This window comes from Zingiber officinale, chromosome 2B (genome assembly GCF_018446385.1).
Source record: "Zingiber officinale cultivar Zhangliang chromosome 2B, Zo_v1.1, whole genome shotgun sequence".
Classification (NCBI taxonomy): Eukaryota; Viridiplantae; Streptophyta; class Magnoliopsida; order Zingiberales; family Zingiberaceae; genus Zingiber; species Zingiber officinale.
Genome location: NC_055989.1, coordinates 18880539 through 18903398, shown reverse-complemented (window position 1 = coordinate 18903398; position 22860 = coordinate 18880539). Strand labels below are relative to the sequence as shown.

The 22860-nt window shown below is 35.9% G+C and overlaps 2 non-coding genes and 3 pseudogenes across 2 annotated transcripts; 1 reads left to right on the top strand and 4 right to left on the bottom strand.

Moving 5' to 3' along the window:
- The window catches only part of LOC122048185, a 62959-nt pseudogene extending 52222 nt beyond the window's left edge, over nt 1-10737 (top strand).
- LOC122050047 lies at nt 5968-6152 on the bottom strand (annotated as a pseudogene).
- Nucleotides 10738-15624: 4887 nt separating the features above from the next.
- LOC122049772 lies at nt 15625-15821 on the bottom strand. Its single transcript, XR_006131032.1, has one exon. It is a non-coding gene; the product is annotated as a U2 spliceosomal RNA (small nuclear RNA).
- Nucleotides 15822-20896: 5075 nt separating this feature from the next.
- Nucleotides 20897-21094, bottom strand: LOC122049841. Its single transcript, XR_006131096.1, has one exon. It is a non-coding gene; the product is annotated as a U2 spliceosomal RNA (small nuclear RNA).
- A 1109-nt stretch (nt 21095-22203) lies between these two features.
- LOC122050038 lies at nt 22204-22388 on the bottom strand (annotated as a pseudogene).
- Between the last annotated feature and the right edge of the window lie 472 nt (nt 22389-22860).

The window sequence follows — 22860 nt, the reverse complement described above, 5'->3', positions numbered from 1 at the left end:
TTTTGAAAATAATTTTTAAGTTTTGAAAATAATTTTTAAGTTAAAATTTTAGTTTTTAAGTTAAAATTTTGAAAATAATTTTTAAGTTAAAATTTTGAAAATAATTTTTAAGTTAAAATTTTGAAAATAATTTTTAAGTTTAAAACTTTTGAAAATAATTTTTAAGTTAAAATTTTGAAAATAATTTTTAAGTTTAAAATTAAAGTTTTTAAGTTAAAATTTTGAAAATAATTTTTAAGTTTAAAAATAATTTTTAATTTAAAATTTTGAAAACACTTTTTAAGTTTAAAATTTTGAAATTAATTTTTAAGTTAAAATTTTGAAAATAATTTTTAAGTTTAAAATTAAAGTTTTTAAGTTAAAATTTTGAAAATAATTTTTAAGTTTAAAAATAATTTTTAAGTTTAAAAATAATTTTTAAGTTTAAAAATAATTTTTAAGGTAAAATTTTGAAAACACTTTTTTAAGTTTAAAATTTTGAAATTAATTTTTAAAGCCTTATTCATCTCACCCGAACTATATTATCAATCAGGGAAACCTATGGTTTTGTGAGATGAAATTGGTTTGATTATAGAGTTTTGGTTTAACTAGTGTTAGATTCAGACTTAGCTTTGGTTTCCACAAATAGGCATTCTTCGGATAAACTTCTAAGCTTGGTGAGTCTCATGGACATCATTAGAAGTAACCAACCTTTCGAAGTTTTCCGAATAGTCCTATCCACGGAACTTAGTACTAAATCTTGGTCTAACTGGTTAGGATTCGTTTAAGGGTAGCTTCGGTCAGTTCCACTTGGCCAAATGCACCAGATCGAAGCCATATCTTTCTAGACATGCGATGCCCAAGCTTCCCTAACGTACTATCATCCAAAAACTTCACCAGTACCATGAGTCAAGTTAAACTTGGTCTCTTTTTAACTAATCCTAATTACCCTGTCGGGTTAGTTTGTTTTGGGTTACCCTGTCGGGTATGTTAGTTTTGGAGGTGCCAGCTATTCTGGAGCCTCCCCCTGAATTATTGGCCCTTAATTTAGATTTTGGGTTTGTGTCGATTCTTTTTATAGTTATAATCAACTTGGTGATAATCTAAATTTTGTTGAGTTTTGAATTTTGATTTTAAGTTAAATTTATATTTTAGTTTTTGATCTGATTTATTCAAGTTTATATAATGTATTTTATCTTTAGGTATATAGAATTGATTAAGTCCTACTTGCGTGGTTAAGCACGCTTTCGGGACCCAAGCTTGTTTAGTTGCTTTGTGTTGGGTTAATAATGATTTAAAGGTTTTGTTTGAGTTTGACTTATATCCAAGTCCGGTTTTATTATAGCATGCCTTTTGGTTATTTAGAATTAAATCTAAATTTTTAGATCTTGTTGTGAATTTTTCCAACAATTCTTTTAACTTATTAATTTCATTTTTTAATGATAAATTCTCCTCCTCAAGTGTTCGATCTTGAGTTGGATTCGAATTTTTTAATTGTTCCTTGAGGTTTTGATTTTCCTCAAGAAGCGATTTATTTTCATTTTCCAACTTAACTACTTTTTTATTTAAACACGAGATAATTCTAAAGAATTTACGATTTAAGTTTAGGTATACCTCTTCGGAACCTTCGGAAACGAGTGCGGACTCGTGGCTCGATTCGGGTTCGGACCCGTCTTCTGATTCCTCTTCCGTTTCAGCTTCGCGAGCCATCAGCGCGAGGTGACTTTGGTGCTTTTGCCTTTCTCCTTCCGATTCGTCTGAGGAGGAATCGTCCCATGTTGCTTTGAGGGCTTTCTTCTTTGTTGACTTTGGTTTGTCAAGTTTCAATCTTGGGCATTCATTGTTGTAGTGCCCCTTTTTGTTACATCCGAAACATGTGACATTTCTTGAGTCGGCTGGCGAACTGATCTTCTAAAGATCCTGTTTGCTGAAGCTTCTCTTTTTCCTGGTGAACATTTTCCTTACCAGGTTCACCAGGTGTTCTTCGTCTTCAGAGTCTTGATCGGAATCTTCTTCAGATTCGGGTTCGTTCTTCTTTTCTTTAGAGGAACCTGCAAATAAAGCTACACCTTTCTCGACCCCGGCGTTAGTTTGCTCATGAAGTTCTAATTCACAGAAGAGTTCATCCAATTTTAATTTAGATAAATTTTTTGAAATTTTGTAGGCATCTACGATTGATGCCCACAAATTGTTTCGCGGAAAAGCATTTAACACGTACCTGATTAAGTCTCGGTTCTCCATTTGGTGGCCTATCGCGTGGAGACCGTTGAGGATATCTTTGACCCTCGCGTGGAGCTGACTTGCCGTTTCTCCTTCCTGCATTTTTATATTAAAAATTTTATTTAACAGCAAATCTCTTTTTGTTACCTTTGCGTCGCTTGTTCCTTCGTGCAGCTCGATCAGTTTATCCCAAAGCTCCTTAGCGTTTTCATGTGGTCCGACCCGGTTCAGTTCTTCTCGTGTTAGTCCGCAGTGTAGAGTATTGATGGCTTTGTTTTCAATTGATGCCTTTTTCTTTATATCATTTGTCCATTCTTCAGGGTCTACTATTTTCCCGGAGTTGTCTACTGGAATTTTGTAAGCCTTTGTGACGCACATCCATTGGTCGTAGTCTGTCTTCATGTAGACCTCCATTCTCCTCTTCCAGTACGAAAAGTCATCCCCGTTGAATAGGGGAGGACGTACTGTGCTGAAGCCTTCTTGTTGAGACATCTTATCCTGCACACACTAAATTAACTGGAAAAAAAATCCCAAGACTTCGTCTTGGATTAGCAGTGCGGGAGAAATAGAAACTCTAAGTTGGTGTTGTACCAATTTTGATTTTAAATGCAACGAAAAAAACTTCCAAAAAGATAATAATATCAGTTTGGAATTGTAAAAAAAATGATTTCACCCCCTGTCTGATTGGTGGTTGCACCAAATCAGAGCGGAACCTCGCTCTGATACCACTTGTAAGACCGTTAGATTCGATAGAGGGGGGGTGAATATCGATTCGAAAATCTCGAGTTAAAACGCAGCGGAAAAGTAAAGAAGTAAAGAGATGAACACTGTTGATTTTTACTTCGTTCGGAGCCTGTGACGACTCCTACTCGAAGGCCCGTACTCCTTGAGGGCAATTCACTAGCAATTCGGATAATTACAGTTTACGTACAAATATTGCTAATGAAAAAGAAAGAAAACAAAGCTAATCGACAAACAATGAATTAAAAAGAGAGCCGGAGTGAGTCGTCGGAGCTTTGTGAACGTTGTTGGAGCGCAGAGCAGCAGAGTGATTGGACTCAGAGTTCTCAGAAGACTTATATTTTGAAGTTCCTGCCTGGGGCTTCTTTTATATGCTGCTCCGGGCGCCTGGATCCCCTCCGGGCGCCTGGAATGTGACGTAGCACTCCCAACCAGCATGCTCCAAGTGTCAACGTCGTCCTGGGGATAAAATTTGCCTCCGGGCGCCCGGATCCCTTCCGGGCGCCCGGACCCCCACTGTTTCCTACCTGCAAAACAGTGTTAGTCCGAGGCAAATAAACCCTGCAGCACAGTTTGTTAGCACATTTTTACAGGTACACTCAGTAATAAAAATTAGCATCCAGAGTATGACTTAGGTTCCGTCTTTCCGAGACCGGAATCTAGTCACGATCTCGACTTAGATATCCGAAATGGATCTAAGCCGGATCGACGCCTAATGTTCCCTTCCCGGGAACGCGTCCTCGCAGTCACTCCCCTCCAGTGACTTACCTCACTTACCTGTCAGACGTCCGGTCAGCCCGTCGACCCGCTTGGACTTCTCGCCAGCTATCCGGTCAGCCCGTCGACCTAGCTGGACTTCTCGCCAAGCGTCCGGTCAGCCCGTTGACCCGCTTGGACTTCTCGCCAGCTATCCGGTCAGCCCGTTGACCTAGCTGGACTTTTCCTGCACACTTGATAGAAGTGTCAGACAACAACACAACTAACTTAACCCATTTGTCATTCATCAAAACCTGGGTTAGACCGTTAGTGCTACCCGCACCAACACATTGTGCTCTCGGTACATATCCCAAGCGTGCGCTATCATTCTGCCCTCGTTGCATATCCCAAGCGTGCCAGATAGGGCAGTAAATGAACCAATGGTTCAAAAATAAGTTTGGTGTTCAATTTAATATGGAATTATTTATGTGCGTTCAATACAACACAATTTTAATTAATTGGGCATGTTTCAATAACTTATGAATAGATTTGAACAAGTATATTAGTGAATAATAATCATCAATAACTTTTTATAAACATGTTAAATAAATAAAATAAAATAAGTTTAAATTATTAAATTTAATAACTAATTGAATAAGTTTTAAGCAATAAATAAGGTTGTTCTTGTGTAATAGTACCACGGTAGGGCACTTTTTTAGTTTCTCAAATATTTAAGGTTCGTGTTTAAATCTTGGTGAATTAACGGATGAATTTTCTCTAATGGACGGTTGATCTAAGAACACTGGACTGACAGACCAGTTAAAAATTTTCATGACTGGAGGATTTGCAAGTTGAATACTTGATACCAATTAAATTGAGAACTTGATAACATTTAAAATTTAAAATGAATAACCTAATCAAATTTAATTTTTTAATTAAATTATTTCAAAATTTCATCTAAGAAAACATCAATTTATTCAATTATAATTTTAAAATTTCTTATTTATTAACTAAAAATTAATAATTAAATCAGTAAAAAAATTTGATTATTTTTTATGTGTTTTGTATTTATTTTAAAATATATATAATTTTATGATTTAATTTCATGGACTGTAATAAATAATTTAAAAATAAACTTAATTTAGGTGGTGTTTGGTTCTCTCCTAGGAATCGGAATGGGAATAGGTATCATAGTATTGTGGAATGGGAATGAGTGTGAGCTTGGGTATCATTCCTAAAAGTAATGTTTTGTTAGTTTAATATTTTCAATCGGAATGAACTTAAATTTTATTTTTTACCCTTAGAGGAAAATAAGAGAAAAAATTAGATGGAAAGTAAAATTGAATGTGAGAGACACATATGATGAGAGAGAAAGTGTGATAAGAAAAAATGAAGAGAGGCAAAGTATGATAAGAGAAAATGAGGAGAGAGAGTTTGATAGGAGAGATTGAGAAGAGAAAAAGTATGATGAGAGAGAAAGTGTGTTGAGAGAGAAAGATTAATTGGGAAAAATGAAGAGAGAGAAAGTATGATGAGAAAATGTGATGAGAGAGAATGTGTGATGGGAAAAAATGAAGAAAGGGAAAGTGTGATGAGAGAAAATGAGGAGAGAGTGTGATGAAAAAGAATGAAGAGAGAGAAAGTGGGATGAGAGAAAATATGGAGAGAGAGTATGGTAAGAGAGATTGAGGAGAGAGAAAGTATGATGAAAAAATGAAGAGAGATAAAATAATGAGAGAGAGTGATGAGAGAGAAAATAATGAGAGAGAATACAAAGAGAAAATGGTAGAGAATGTGGGATGAGAGAGAATAAGGAGAGAGAGAGTGATGGAAGAGAATGAAGAGAGAGAAAGTGTGATTAGATAAAATATGGAGAGAGTGTATGGTAAGAGAGATTCTGGAGAGAGAACGAAAAAGTATGATGAAAAAAAATAAGAGAATGAAGAGAGAGAAAATAATGAGAGAGAGTGTATGATGAGAGAGAAAATTGTAAAGAATGTGTGATGAGAGAGAATAAGAAGAGATAAAATATGTTGAAAGAAAAAAATATGATGATAGAATGAGGACAGAGAAAATATGATGAGAGAGAACAAGGAGAGAGAATGAAATGAAAGAAAAATTAAACAAATATAATAAGGGTATTTTTGTCCAAAACTTAATTCTTATTTCCATTCCATCAAAACCTAAGGGAGGGGGTGAGTTTCATCCAGATTTGGAAATGAATCCATTTCTTTATTTCCAAACCTCTAAACCAAACACCACCTTAATATAAAAATTTAATTGAACTTAACACACGAACCCTACACCACCTTAATATAAAAATTTAATTGAACTTAACACACGAACCCTGCAATAGTACAACACAAGGATAACACACGAAAGATCTAGTAGATGATCTCTCCCCAAAAACAAAAATTAATTTAATATCATAGTGGACCAATGGTCCACGTATTAGATATTAAACTGATAAGAACAAATACTACACTTGATCTTAGCCAAAAGGTTGAGAAAGATATGAATAAATTAGAGCCATAGCCTCTTCTTTTATAGCACTAGTTCCACTCCGTTAATCAAAAACAAACAATATGGGACTAAATTCTAAACCCTAAACTCTAAACTCCATCTAGTATAAAAGGTCATTACAATTTTTTTTTGTTTGTAAGAAGAGGCGAGAGTACAACTCCACCTGGTCTAAATGGCCATTAGAGTTTTTTTTTTAAGATGAGGCGAGAGTATATTGCAAACCGTGATCTTTCTCACGTCTCCTTCTCCTTGACCGCGGGAAAGAAAGGAGAGTCTTGTTGCTTGAGATTTTGTTCTGGAGGTTGTTAAGGTTTGTTGCTTCGCCACTGCAGCTGCGTCGGCGAGCAGGACCTCTCCTCCGTCTCTCACCCTCTCTCTGCCTCACTCCCTCGTAAGCTGATCGAATTCTCCGCCGAAGCCATCTGTGGGTTTGATCCCCCGATTCACTCGGCTCATCACTAGTCGGCTTCAGATGCCGATCCTTCAAGCTGCGTCACATGGTTCCTCTGTCGCAGTCGCTACTAGCGGCATCAATGAGACCGCAACCCGGGATGCCCTTGATGGTATCCGTGTATTCGTGGCGGGGGCACTGGAGAGCCCTGTTCCTCAGCGATCTCTGGGACCAAAACGAAATATCAAATTGCTTCCTTTTTTCCCTTCTCCCGTTGATACTAACTACTGATTTTCTAAATCTTTCTTCTCTAGATCTGATTACCACCTGCTCTTAGTTTGTTCGATTAGGCAATTGTTAGTTGTTCCGTTTCATTGTCCTAGCAGATTGATTGATACATGATCAACTACTTTTGTGTGGATTAGTGTGTTTCAGTGGTTGCACTCATGAGGCATTTTGGATGTTTTTGTTGGTGAGTTTAGCTCTTCTCTTTTGATACCTGCAAACTCATCCAAATTTGATGCAGCAGGAGTTAAACTAATTGCAGTTGGTGTTGGGACTCCTGGCAAAGCTTGCGTGCTTGCTGAACGGGTAATGATTCAATTTCGCAGTTAACTTTGATTGTAGTAATTTGTTGTTTTACAATAGTGTGTTTGTTCTATGTTTCACAAGAGAATGTATCTCTTGAAACATGGAGATTTCCGGTTTCCTTTGCTTATGATCATTGATCTCCTTCATGAGAAATTTACAAGGATCATTCGCGGCAGAACAATTCACGCGCCTAGAATTGATCCAAGCATCTCAATATTTTTTTTAAATTTATTCCTTTAAATTGTAAATCCTAAACACCCAAAATACATATATTATATACCCCATGTGTACTTAAAATTTTTTAATTTCACTATAATCCAACTCCTAAACCCTAAAGTTTAAATCTAATCAGCTTAACTCAGGAGCTAAAAGAAATAAATTTTAAAAAATAAATCTAATACAAGATGGGCACCTATATATATATCGTTCGCGGTGGAACAGTCCACAACTCTGTTGTCGGGCTCATAGATTAGGATAGCGAAAATTGTAATAACTTTTCCGTCGGTATATATTTACCGACGGAACTAGTTATTCCATCGGTAAATGTACCGACGGAACAATAATTCCGTCAGAGTATAATTTTCCGACGAATTTTACACCGACACTTTATTTTCCGTCAGTAAATGCCTCTACCGACATAACTACGACGGAATATTCCGTCGGTAATGCTGTTTTTTTTTGTAGTGGAACAGTCCACAACTGTGTTGTCGAGCGCATAGAATTGATCCAGACACCCCAATTGAAATACAGGTGTTATTTTATTTTATTTTTTTTAAGCTCCGAATTTAAACTAATTAGATTTTACCTTTAGTGTCTATATATGTTAAATTATAATATTCAAATTAAACAAAGTTAGATACTCACATGTATATAATATATTCATTTGATGAATATATTGAATATGGGATGTTTTTATAGGATGTTTTTTTATATAATATATATTCATTTGATGAATATATATTGAATATATTGAATACTCAAATTAAACAAAGTTAAATTAAATATTTTTATAGGATGTTTTTTTTAATATTCATTTGATGATATATTGAATATGGGATCTCCTTTTATTTGCTACCCTTTATAAATGAACCTAAGATCCTTGAAATCTAACACGGCATTTCACTGAATTGTGTGAAAAAGTTTCAGTATTTTCTATTTCACATATTCAATTTTTATAATTTCAAAATCATGTATTACATTCCCGTATACCCCTTCATTTCATCTTAAAATTTTAATTTACCTATTTAAAAAATCATTCATCCCAAGTATAAATATATTAAATAAATTTATAGGAGCAGATTGATTTTAGTTTCAAATGATTTAGATTGTTTTTAATCCATCCGTTAATTTTGGAAGAAATTGGTTGATGAAGTTATACTATTTAGAAATTGAAAAAATTTAATAATTTTTAAACCAAAGGAATTTTAGGAATCTAATGATAATGTAGTTAGTGAATAGTATTATCCGTAGGTCTTATAATAAGTTTGTGATAAATTTTATCAAGTGTTTGTAAGTTTAAAATTTCTTCTATCTCGATTTATGTTATTGAATTCAAATCTAGGACATAGATACATTAAGAAGACTTCGGAAAGTACATTAATATTGATTTAAAGTGATTCAATATTTTTTAGTTTCATCTATCATGGATTGGTATAGTTGGTACTTATATGGACGTTTGATTCAATAGATCTTGGGATAAAATATCTCATTGGGTGTCAATATGTGTGTATTCGTATTTCACTCCAATCAATCAATTTCAAATACTTTAAACAAAAATTAATATATTTTTAAACCTCCCTAATACTAACAGCTATTTAATGTATAAATGAATTCCTGTATATATATTTAATTTGCAAATAAAAAGGAAAATGCAATGTGTGGAGATAATGCAACGAAGACACAAGGTAAACTTTCACGTACAAAATAAAAAACATAAACTAAAAAAATATTTCATGGAGATGCAGGGTATCGATCCCCGTACCTCTCGCATGCTAAGCGAGCGCTCTACCATCTGAGCTAAATCCCCATTATTAAATTTTAATGTATTTTCTAAAATATCATTATTAAATTAGTTTGTCTGGTAGAATGATGAATCTAGTGAACGGCACCTCGAACTCTCACCGTTATGGCGATTCTTCGGTTCCAACGCATTCTTTTTTGTGATTATCATCTCAATCAAATTCATTGAAACAAATCAAGACATTCAACCTCTTGAATATAAGGAAGCTGCACTAAACACAAAATCAATAGCGGGTAAACTTATGCTCATATACTCTTTCATGTAGCTTTCTGCATCTTTCCCGTGGATCATATACTCTTTCTGATAGGTTGTGCAGTGGGTTCCATTCCACTTTGTCTAATGTATGTTTTGTTAATATTTAATTTCTTTAGCAATTTGACATAGCTAGATTGTCACTTTGATATCAAATCTACTTGTAACTTGAAAGATATGCACATTCCTCTCTATATTTAAAATCGAATGAAAATTGTGCAGCTGTTTTCGTGTTTTAGTTAGACTAAGAGACTGGAATCTGAGCCAGTCTTTTTGTGCAAGATACCTTAATTTTTTAGTGTATAATGAATTTAAGAATATTAGAGATGTCATTTCAATGACTCGTATGAAACCTTGTATGGCTTTTTGTTTGAAATGCTTTCATTTATCAAGCTCCCTTTGAATATCTTCTTCATCAAATGCACTTTCTAGATTCATTATCCTTTTCTCTTTATCTTTCAATTAGTGTCCTAGGCCAATTTTCTTTTAGGAATTCTTATCCCGACTATGCTTTATGTGCTTGTCTTTACATTTTTGCACTGATATCGGTTCAATCAATGCAATTGGTTATGGTAACTTGATTTTTTTAGTTGGGCTACAAGTTCTTCTTCTCTTGATTCTTTATAGGATTTGGATCTCATTTCAAGTAAAATACCAGTGATTTCGGACAACTCAAAGGCATGGTCACACATATTGTCAACAAATTCGAAATTAAGAAGAAAAGGAGTGATTCACGTGAATGGAGTTAGCAGGAGTGATCTCAACGAAAATAATCACTACTCCAATGTGCTACTAATTAACCGCACTGCGAGTCCTCTTGCATGGTAAGTAATCCGCACATGAAATTTTCTTTATTTCCCAAGATGTCGCCATGGTTAAATGGTCCGATACTTTGCTAGGTGATCTTTGAATCTTCAAGCTCTAGTCTTGACCATGATGAACATCCAGGTCTATGGAGTGCAAGGATCGAACCAATCACAGCTCTGTTTTGCTACCACATGATTTTCTTCCTATGATGGCTGTCAAAAGACTAAGGAATGTAACAGATAAGGTAGTGGTTCTCCAAATGTGTTATTTGACTTGCAAAATAGCTAATAACTATCTCATAATACAAGTAAAATATCTTTCAAGAGAAATTCACTTTTTGTTAGGGTTGTGATGTTTCTATGACACAAACCCTTCCAGAGAAATTCACTTTTTTCATGAGCTCTGATGTTTCTATGACATTCAAATGAATAATTGGTTGCCACAAAAGTCTTGCAAACGTGTGACATGAGAACATTTGATGAATTTGTTCTTGTGGCAGACAAATGATGCATATTGAGATACCACTGGAGAATTTCTTCAACGCATATGGATAACTTTTCATTCTTGTTATTATTATAGAATGCAATAAGATTTAGTAGATTCATAAAATATGACAAGAATGAGCTTTGATTACAACCCTCCTACTTCCATGTGTCTATCAATCTCTTAATCTATTTTCAAAGTGTTGTTTCTGTCATTCATAAGAATCTCTCTGTTCTTTAAATTTATAATTTCTGGAATTTATGCTGTGTCTATCGAAATAAATAAACTTCTTTGCTTCATCTATTCGTGCAGCCTCTTGCAACAGTAAAATTGTTGCTTTGTGACCAAAAGGTCACGGGTTCGAATCCTGAAAACAACCTCTTGCAAAAAAACAGGATAAGGCTGCATACAATGATCCTTCTTCTAGACCCCGCATAACGGGAGCTTCGTGCACCGGACTACTTTTTATTTTTTTTTGTTGCTTCATCTATTCGTGCACTTCTGCATTGGATATATGTTGGTTTTTGTATGTGAGTGCAAACTTTGTAATAGGTACGAATTGGCATGCTCATCGAACTTTACAAACATATTCGACTCGGTGGTCGAGAACAACTATCATCTTTTTATTGTAGAAAGATTGATTTTGGCAAGTGCCGAAACATATGTGAAAACTTACAAGGAAGATGAAGATGATCTGAGTGTTGGTGCAATTTCCAGTAGGTCAAGGTTGACCTAGTTGACCAAGCGTAAACCTTGGTCATGATTTCGATGTTTGACAATACAGAAAGACATGTAGACATGGACAATGCAGGTGCAGTTGTCCATGCGGAGAGATACTGATCAAGGTCTGATCAGGTTGGATGAAGAAGAGTCAAGTAGGTCAAGGTTGACCGGATACTTGACTGGAAAGTCCTAACTGGGATGTTAGGCAGTTCGGAAAGTCCTAGTAAGTGAAACCAGACAGTTCGAAAAGTCCTGGTGAGTGAAGCCAGGCAGTCAGGAAATCCTAGTGAGTGAAGCTAGGTGAAAGTGAAAGTCCTGGTGAGTGAAGCCAGGCAGTGGGAAAGTCCTGGTGAGTGAAGCCAGGCAGTTGGAGAAAGTCCTGGTGAGTGAAGCCAGGCAGTTGAGAAAATCCTAGTGAGTGAAGCTAGGTGAAAGGGAAACCCTGGTGAGTGAAGCCAGGTAAAAGTCCTAGTGAGTGAAGCTAGGCAGTTGGGAAACCCTGGTGAGTGAAGCCAGGTAAAAGTCCTAGTGAGTGAAGCTAGGCAGTTGGGAAGTCCTGGTGAGTGAAGCCGGGCAAGGGAAAATCCAGATGGATCAAGGGTGATCGACATCTGGTGTTGAGAAGGTCAAGTAGGTCAAGGGAGTGACCAGATACTTGGCACGAAGAGAAAAGTCCAAGTGGGTCAAAGGGATTGACCGGACACTTGGTGGGGAGTCTTAGCAGGTCAAGGGAGTGACCGGACGCTAAGCATGATGTACCAACAGGTCAAGGTTGACCGGATGTTGGTGTGGGAGACTTGGGACTTGGTATTGGGAAAAACCAAGCTCTTGATCGATCTGGGGACCGATCCAGTGATACGACTGATCGGTCTGGTGACCGATCAGTAACCACACAGTGAGCTTCTGTGTGTTATCTGATCGGTCTGGAGACCGATCAGAAGGCCGATCAGAAGGAGGCAACAGGCTCGGGAAGGAACAGCTGATCGGTCTGGGGACCGATCAGCCTAGGGCCTGATCGGTCCCCATGACCGATTAGATAGGCTCTGGATCGATCAGGGTGGAGCCTGATCGGTCCAGGCCTAGCCGTTGTGACTCAACGGCTAGGCTATTTCGGGCTTCTGTGTTCTTGCCTTTTTGCTTGTAGGTTCGCAGGTTGACTCAGGATATCAGAGGCCATATAAACGAGATCGAGGGCCTCTACAGATCTGCTTCTTCCTCCTCTGAACTGCTGTGCTCTTCAGCTTTGTTGAGCTCCGAAGCTTCGTGTGAGCTTCTTCGACTGTGTTGCTTGTTGCCATTCGTCCGTGAAGTTGGTGCTTCATCCGGGACTTCAGTCGACGAGAAGGCAAGCGAGTATTTGTACATTCATTGTATATTTTGTTCTTGCTCTTCTTTGTATCTCCTGTATTGCTTTTGCAAAACATTGTGGCGAGGTTTCTCCACCCAGAAGGAGTGTTACATTAGCCGGTTCTCCGGGGTCTCATCCACCGACGGATTGATCGGATTCGTCCACCTTACGGACACGCCGAGGAGTAGGAGTATCATCTCCGAACCTCGTTACATCTTCGTGTTGAGGTTTGCTTCTCCTTTCTCATTTCTATTTGTTATTTCCGCTGCACTAACCCTAATCGTAGGAAGAAACGAAAGAATTTGGGGTCGGCTATTCACACCCCCCTCTCTAGCCGCGATCATCGATCCTAACACTGAGTCTAATAAATGACCCAAAGAATAACAATAAGAACTGTCAAATCCCTGTTTATACCATGGACAATGAGGGAATTGATCGATAAATTCAAGATTTGGCAAATATTCAGATATATAAGGGTTTTAGATGTGATGATATTGGTTCTACATCTTCCCAATGTTGTCTTGTAATGTTAAGCTAGTCTTAAAAATAATTAACCAGGCTGAGTAACGTCGAGCATGGGATGATCCACCCGGTCCCACGAAAGTTTTCCACCGGACACCAATGTAAATCGGGAAGGGCTCGCAGCGGGCAGCCTAGAAGCCCAACATCTTTTAGTTGCGTGCCCCATTTAGAGGAAAAATTCCTACAAATTCGCCATAGCTGGGGCTCGAACCGTGGGTACTTGGGTGATAATCTAGATGCCCTGCCGCTGCACCATAGCCTCGGAGGCTCCATGATTAGGTTGATTGAACACTAATGGCGATGGGATAAATCTCGCGACTCAAAAGTATTCTTCAGCATTGCAACTATATACATTCATCAAAAATCATTAAATCAGACTTCATAACTCAAATCCTTGCTATAATAGTCCTATCAAATTAACTTACTTTTAGGGTGCAAATCTTAGATTTGTCAGTATCAATACCATAAAAAAATGCGTGATTTGAGCGAACCAATTCACGACGCGATAAGGCATGCTAGAATTAGTTCAATCTTTCATATGGTGGGCAAAAATAGACTCATTGCTTGTACTCAACCTATCGAGATCATCTAATGGCAAAGATCTATTTGTTAGAGGAACTCGTCATTAACTTGTTAACTTCTTGTAATATATACAAAGAACATCTCTATCTCCAACATGGTAGTTAAATTCTAAGAGATTATTAGCTTTTTGGTTTTATGACATGTATACGAATTGCAAATATAAGTTTGTAACATTAAAAAATAATGGAAATTCTAAATTTATATGGCTTAAGTTAATTGTAAAAAAAAACTTGCACTCAATAAATTAAAACTATTGTAAAGGTAAATGAATGATTTAAAAACCATAAAGATGCATTCTAAAAAAATCGACAAATTATGAGGGATAACAATATTTTTGTTTCTATTACAATAAGAAAAAAATCAAAATGATAGAAATTTCTCAGACTCGTAAGTTTAACTGATCAAATGAGATCTAGAAATAACATCATAATTTTATCTTTTTTAAAATTCAAATACAATTTCCACTATCTATATATTCGATAACAAAAATAAATTAAACATTTATGAGAAAATTTAGTGTTTAACTCGATAATCATTTATTTATATTTATTCGATATGAATTAAATAAATAAGCTTGATTAATTCGTTAAAAAAATAAATAAATTTCTTAAAAACAAAGATTTTAAATTATTCAAAAATTATATTCACAAACAAAACTTGTAAACTATATTTATTAACAAACTTGTTATTAAATTTGTAAATAATTTTTTTTTAAAAAAACTGTAATATTAAACTCATTAATCAAATAAATAAACTTTAAAATATAAAAATTTTAATCAATCAATTTCAAATTAAAAATGTAATAATATCTAAATATATATAGATTTTGTTTGGCCTGGCATGATATATATTTTGTGTTTATATAAATTTTATAATAGCATACACATTGGGCTGGTAGCTGAGTTGTATGGGTATATAATAGAACTAGGAACAAAATTTCATTAAATTTTCTTAATAATTTATAATTAGGGTTGTCAAAAATAAATATGATCCGTAAATTCAAGTCAACCCGAAAAATATCCAACTTGAATTAGAAATTTTCATATTCAGATCGGAGGGTTTTTAAGTTGTACTAGGATTGGATCGGAGTCCAGATTGACTAGGATTGGCCTAAATTTAGGATTTAATAAATCATTTTAAAATTAAATCAAATTTTATTTTTAAAATTATGAATATCAATATTAAAGCTAGTATAATAATGATAAATTATTGAGATAAAAATAAAAAATTATAATAAAAATTATTATAATTAAGTTATTCAAGTTGGTCGAATTATTTAGATTCATATTTAAAGGTTTCGAATTGTATTCAGATTGGGGTTAGGTTCAAATTAATTATTTTTTATAAATTTTTTGCTTCAAGCCGAACTTTTATAAAATCTTTGCTTCAAGCCGAATTAATTGGTATTCGGGTGATACAGGTGTTGGTAAGTGATTTATCTTTTCTTGGGCGGAGTAAAATTATTTTTTCTTACCAAATTAAAAAAAAACACTAATTAAGTTATTTCGATTAAATTGAATAACTTAATAAAATTTAAAATTTTAATTAAATTATTTCAAAATTTCATCTAAGAAAACATCAATTTATTCAATTTTAATTTTAAAATTTCTTATTCATTAAATTCAATTATTTTAATGTGTTTTGTATTTATTTTTAAATATATAAAATTTTAAGAATTAATTTCATGGATTGTAATTAATAATTTTAAAAAAAACTTAATTTAATATAAAAATTTAATTTAACTTGGTCGGGTGCGCCGAACCCCTACAATAGTGCAACATAGGGATGACACGCGATGGATCCAATAGCAAGCTACTGTAATGATCCCTCCCCAAAGAAAAATTAATTTAATATCATAGTGAACCAATGGTCCACGTATCAGATATTAAACTGATAAGAACAGATACTACACTTGATCTTAGCCAAAAGGCCGAGAAAGGTATGAATGAGAAAGTGCCATAGCCTCTTCTTTTATAGCACTAGTTCCACTCCGTTAATCAAAAACAAACGATATGGGACTAAATTCTAAACCCTAAATTCTAAACTCCATCTAGTATAAAAGGTCATTACAGTTTTTTTTTTGTTTATAAATAGAGGCGAGAGTACAACTCCACCTGTTCTAAATGGCCATTAGAGTTTTCTTTTAAGAAGAGGTGAGAGTACACTGCAAATCATGATCTTTCTCACGTCTCCTTCTCCTTGGCCGCAGAAAAGAAAGGAGAGTCTTGTTGCTTGTGATTTTGTTCTGGAGGCAGTTAAGGTTTGTTGCTTCGTCGCTGCAGCTGCGTCGACAAGCAGGACATCTCCTCCGTCGATCACCCTCTCTCCGCCTCGTTCCCTCATCAACTGATCAAATTCTTCGGCGAAGCTGTTTGTGGGTTTGATCCCCCGATTCGCTCGGCTCGTCACTAGTCAATTTCAGATGTCGATCCTATAGGAAATGGGAACGTTGGAACATGTCCATGTTCCCCACTACTCTTAATGGAAAAGTCCATTATATCCTTGGGTTATTTTCCTTAATAAGGAGTGCATCCAAGGATCATGGGGAACGATTCACGGTGTAGAGAAAGAGACAACAAGAGAGTGAGGAGAACATTTGAGACGGTGGGATTTGGTTCGTGGAATTATGGAGAGCTTTCCAATCCTATGATTGCTCTTCCGATAGCTAGTCCAATCGTCGCCGATTGTAGATCTGTGGGAGATCGTTGTAAGTGTTTACCATTTTAATTCGTTTTGATTCATGCATTTAGAGTATCAACAATGGTATCAGAGCACATAGTTAGATATAAATGCATGACAAATCTCCTGTTTAAAATTGCTACCCCTTCCTTTTGCTCTTGTTTGCTGCCGCTCCGATCGATTTTGTTTCCTGTTGCCAACACATGGAAAGATAGCGTCCATGTTGTGAACTTCCCCAATTGGCGACGTCGTAGGCCTTGAGGGACACCCACGGAGTTTGCCTCTGATTTGGCCGGTGGCTGTGTTCATGGCCGCCACTCGCAGAGGCTTTGCGTCGTTAGCATCGGAGGGCTATCGCCCAAGACTTCCCCTCGTTTCTGGGCACTAACATTTTTTTTTGCATGTTTTAGTGTGTGCGAGATCAAAGGAAAACTTTTTCTCATAGTAAAAAGTCTTATTCCAATCAATAACCAAGTCACCATTGCCAGCATGCCCTCTTTTCAATTTTCAGACATGATCAATCGTACTGTCAAATATTTTGAGGAGGAAGTCTCAATTCATGCATCTTACTCTTGAGGTTTTGGTGGTTCTCGTTTGATATGCTGGGTTCATCCTATTGAACTCGTTTTGTTTCTTTTATATCTACTTGCAATAGCCTGGAGGGATGAGATGTGGAAAGTCAATCTTACTTTGGCCTTTGTGCTTCCTTCTCCCATTGCAAAATATATTAAAGAACTTTGTTGCCTACTTTCCCAACTCTATTGCTTCCTGGTATGAAAGCGCCTTAACATGTTAGTTAATCTAACCCGCAATCTAATCACCCCTAGAGTTATTCTCCTATAGTTCGGGCCCTCCGTAGACCGTAGGGTTAGGGTTTTCCCATGGTCTTTCATTTGGCCTGTTCTTTCAATGATCTATTTATCAGTTTGACTGAACGAGCCTATTTATCCAAAGCATTGGTCTGGAGTTAGTTCAAGATCATCGAGATGGTAACAACATTGTGCTCTCGGTACACATCCCAAGCGTGCCCTATCATTCTGCCCTCGTTGCATATCCCAAGCGTGTCGGATAGGGCAGTAAATGAACCAATGGTTCAAAAATAAGTTTGGTGCTCAATTTAATATGGAATTATTTATGTTCGTTCAATACAACACAATTTTAATTAATTGGACATGCTTCAAAAACTTATGAATAAATTTGAACAAGTATATTGGTGCATAATGATCATCAATAACTTTTTTATAAACATGTTAAATAAATAAAATAAAATAAAATAATTAAATTTAATAAATAATTATATAAGTTTCAAACAATAAATAAGTTTGTTCTTGTGTGATAGTACAATGGTAGGGCACTTTTTTAGTTTTCCAAATATTTAAGGATCGAGTTTAAATCTCGGTGAATTAACGGATGAATTTTCTCTAATGGACGATTGATCTAAGAACACTGGATTGATGGGCCGGTGGAAAATGTTTATGGCTGGATTGACCATCCCAGGATTAGTCAGTGAAAGTTGAATTCATGATACCAATTCAATTAAGAACTTGATAACATTTAAACAAACCAACTGTAACGACCCGCCTCCTATTGAACTAGGCTGCGAGGCCGGACCGTCACATTATGCTGTGCTAAACTATAAGGTGCGGAAAACTTTATTAATTAAAACTTTCTGCTAATGCCTTTACAGTCTATAACTTAGTTTCAGGACCATTTCATTGTCGTACATAAGCTAGGGAAGGAGACCTAGACTCCCTACTTGGTCAAAAACTGAGATTAAACACTTCTGGCTAAAATCAGGCATCCCAATCGATCGGTTGATCGATTGGAGCTATTGGATCGATCCAGGTATCGATTCAACGTGCTACTGTGCACGGATGAATTTCTGGATCGATCGGCTGACCAATCGATCCAATGATCGATTCAGAAGCTCTCTGTTCGCGAGAGCGATTTCCTGATTGATCCACCGATCGATCCAGCTTGGCCAATCGATCCAGTGATCAATCCATAGGCTCTCTGTTCACGAAAATTAAATTCTCGATCGATCGGCTGATCGATCAGCTAATTGACTCACCAGCTCTCTGTACATGACAGGTCATCTCCCAATCGATCGGCTGATCGATTGGGAACCCTCCAATCGATCAGTGGATCGATTGGAGCTCTGATTTCTACTGCATTTCAGAATCTGGTGTTCAATATAGATGTATCAACTAATAAATCACTAACTCTTACTGACAGGTCATAAATCAGAACTTACCGACTATCATCAAGGTAATTAGAAATCTAAACATAACTTAGTGCACACAATTTATAACTTCTGACACTTGATATGCTAAAGGTGCAGAAAAGTGATAACATAAGTAAATGCTAAGTTTAACTTTGCTAATTCCCAAAGATCTTTATTCCAAGTTCCTCTTCCACACACATCTTGATCGCATTGACCTCCAGCCTCCGCTCGTCCATTTTTCCTTTGCCTCTATCTGCAGTATAAGGAAAAATGCATCTGTAAGCTTGGAGCTTAGTAAGAAACCATCTACCTCACAAAACATGCATACGATGCAATTTATGCTTTTAAAACATGTTATTTGAAATATATACTGAACATGTTAGAACATGGCATGGCATACTATCATACAAAACATAGAATCAAAAACTTATCATGGCAATGTCTTCTAGTATCCACAAGATAGAACTAAACCGATACAAGAGCTGACTAAACTAATGCTAAGCTGATACAAATTCTGAACTGTAATCACCTAACTAGATTGTGAAGCTTCGAAAAACTATTTATCATAAATAGATGAAAATACTAATCATGCTGCTGATGGGCCCGGCAACTGTACTTGCAATGCGCGCATCCTTAACTAAACTCGGGGTTGCAAATCCCGATTCTAGTAGGGTTTACTAGGTTATCTAAACCTAGGAACGACTGTGGGAGCCCAACCCAAGGACAACTGAAGTCCAGTACAGTGCCACTGGAAAGTAAAATACTGATTTGTAGCTAATATACCTTACCTTGCTCTTACTAGGTTATCTGAATCTAGAACTAGGTTATCTGAACCTAGAGGCTACTGTGGGAGCCCACCCATTAGACCGTAGTCCCATATAAGTTACAGCAAGGCTAAGTATGCTATAAAATGCTCCTATTGCATTTATCTAAGCTATTAAAAAATGCCTATGTTGCATTTAACTGAGCTAAACATTTTATCAAATATGTGGTGTGCACTAATTCACACCTTATGTGCTGAAAATCTGTATACAACTAAACTAAGGTATAAAACCGTGAAAAGAGCTACTTATACTGCAGGTGAGGGGTTTCTTAACTCCCGCGCTAGTTTCTCTTACAATCCAATCGCTAGGTTTTCCGGAGAAGGGATCTCTTCGACGATCTTCTCGCGGAGAGGAGCGTCTTCGTACCTTTGATGTTGCCGGAAGATACTCCTATGGCCCTAGGGATGAAACCCTAGGTTCTTCCTTGGACTTGGGCGTCGAGAGGTGAGGAAGGGAGAGGGGTCGGCGGGTGAGGGTTTGAGGGAGAGAAAACTATCGATCAAAATAACCAATCCCCACTTAAATCTCCTATTTATATTAAGTGATTAATTTCACCCCAACTCAATCATAAATATTATTGTTCCTCTTTTATTTCAGCACACCCCTGCTGGGGCCACATGGTTACTAAAGCTATCTATAAGTCGTAGGGTTCACTAGGTCTCGGGTTCGATTCCCGCTTAAGTTGTTTTACATTTTTTTATTTTTTTTTGCTACTTCTGCTACTCCAAAAAAATTCCATAAAAATATTCTAAAATTCTAGAAAAATCATAGAATATTTCTAAAATTGATTTGAGAATTTTCGGGCATTACACCAACCTCAAGCCTAACTTGAATTAAACACTACCCCACGATGTAGCCAAATTGGTATTCGGATGATACCGGTGTTTTACCTGTTTTGTTCCCTACAGATTAATTAAATTTCCTCCCTATTAAAAAGTTGTTTGGTACGTGATTTATCTTTCTTGGGCGGAGTAAAATCATTTTTTCTTACCAAATTTAAAAAAAAAAACCACACTAATTAAGTTATTTCGATTAAATTGAATAACCTAATAAAATTTTAATTAAATTATTTCAAAATTTCATCTAAGAAAACATCAATTTATTCAATTCTAATTTTAAAATTTCATATTCATTAAATGAAAAATAATAATTTAATCAATAAAAAATTTCAATTATTTTTATGTGTCTTGTATTTATTTTTAAATATATAAAATTTTAAGATTTAATTTCTTGCACTATAATTAATAATTTAAAAAAAACTTAATTTAATATAAAAATTTAATTTATCTTGGTCGGGTGCGTCGAACCCCTACAATAGTGCAACACAGGGATGACACGCGAAGGATCCAATAGCAAGCTACTGTAATGATCCCTCCCCAAAATAAAAATTAATTTAATATCATAGTGAACCAATGGTCCACGTATCAGATATTAAACTGATAAGAACAGATACTACACTTGATCTTAGCCAAAAGGCCGAGAAAGGTATGAATGAGAAAGTGTCATAGCCTCTTCTTTTATAGCACTAGTTCCACTCCGTCAATCAAAAACAAACGATATGGGACTAAATTCTAAACCCTAAACTCTAAACTCCATCTAGTATAAAAGTTCATTGTAGTTTTTTTGTTTGTAAATAGAGGCGAGAGTACAACTCCACCTGGTATAAATAGAGGCGAGAGTACAACTCTACTTTGGCCTTTGTGCTTCCTTCTCCCATTGCAAAATATATTAAAGAACTTTGTTGACTACTTTCCCAACTCTGTTGCTTCCTGGTATGAAAGTGCCTTAACATGTTACTTAATCTAACCCGCAAGCTAATCACCCCTCGAGTTATTATCCTATAGTTCGGGCCCTCTGTAGACTGTAGGGTTAGGGTTTTACCATGGTCTATCATTTGGCAAGTTCTTTCAGTGATCCATTTATCAGTTTGACTGAGCGAGCCTATTTATCCAAAGCATTGGTCTGGAGTTGGTTCAAGATCATCGAGATGGTAACAACATTGTGCTCTCGGTACACATCCCATGCGTGCCCTTTCATTGTGCCCTCGTTGCATATCCCAAGCATGCTGGATAGGGCGGTAAATGAACCAATTGTTCAAAAATAAGATTGGTGTTCAATTTAATAAGGAATTATTTTTGTTCGTTCAATAATCACAATTTCAATACCTTAGGAATAAATTTGAACAAGTATGTTGGTGAATAATGATCATCAATAACTTTTTTATAAACATGTTAAATAAATAAAATAAAATAAAATAATTAAATTTAATAAATAGTTGAACAAGTTTCAAACAATAAATAAGGTTGTTCTTGTGTAATAGTACCATGGTAAGGCACTTTTTTTAATTTCCCAAATATTTAAGGATTGAGTTTAAATCTCGATGAATTAACGAATGAATTTTCTCTAATGGACGATTGATCTAAGAACAATGGATTGATGGACCGGTGGAAATTTTTATGGTTGGATTGACCATCCCAGGATTAGTATACTTGAATTTTCTCTATTAGAAAGTTATTTGGTATGTGATTTATCTTTCTTGCATTATAATTAATAATTTTAAAAAAAACTTAATTTAATATAAAAATTTAATTTATCTTGGTTGGGTGAGTCGAACCCCTACTGTAATGACACGCGAAGGATCCAATAGCAAGCTACTGTAATGATCCATCCCCAAAATAAAAATTAATTTAACATCATAGTGAACCAATGGTCCACGTATCAGATATTAAACTGATAAGAACAGATACTACACTTGATCTTAGCCAAAAGGCCGAGAAAGGTATGAATGAGAAAGTGCCATAGCCTCTTCTTTTATAGCACTAGTTCCACTCCGTCAATCAAAAACAAACGATATGGGACTAAATTCTAAACCCTAAACTCTAAACTCCACCTAGTATAAAAGGTCATTACAGTTTTTTTTGTTTGTAAATAGAGGTGAGAGTACAACTCCACCTGGTATAAATGGCCATTAGAGTTTTTTTTTTAAGAAGAGGCGAGAGTACACTGCAAACCGTGATCTTTCTCACGTCTCCTTCTCCTTGGCCGTGGAAAAGAAAGGAGAATCTTGTTGCTTGAAATTTTGTTCTGGAGGCAGTTAAGATTTGTTGCTTCACCGCTGTAGCTGCGTCGACAAGCAGGACCTCTCCTCCGTCGGTCACCCTCTCTCCTCCTCGATCCCTTGTAAGTTGATCAAATTCTTCGCCGAAGCTGTCTATGGGTTTAATCCCTCGATTCGCTCGGCTCGTCACTAGTTGG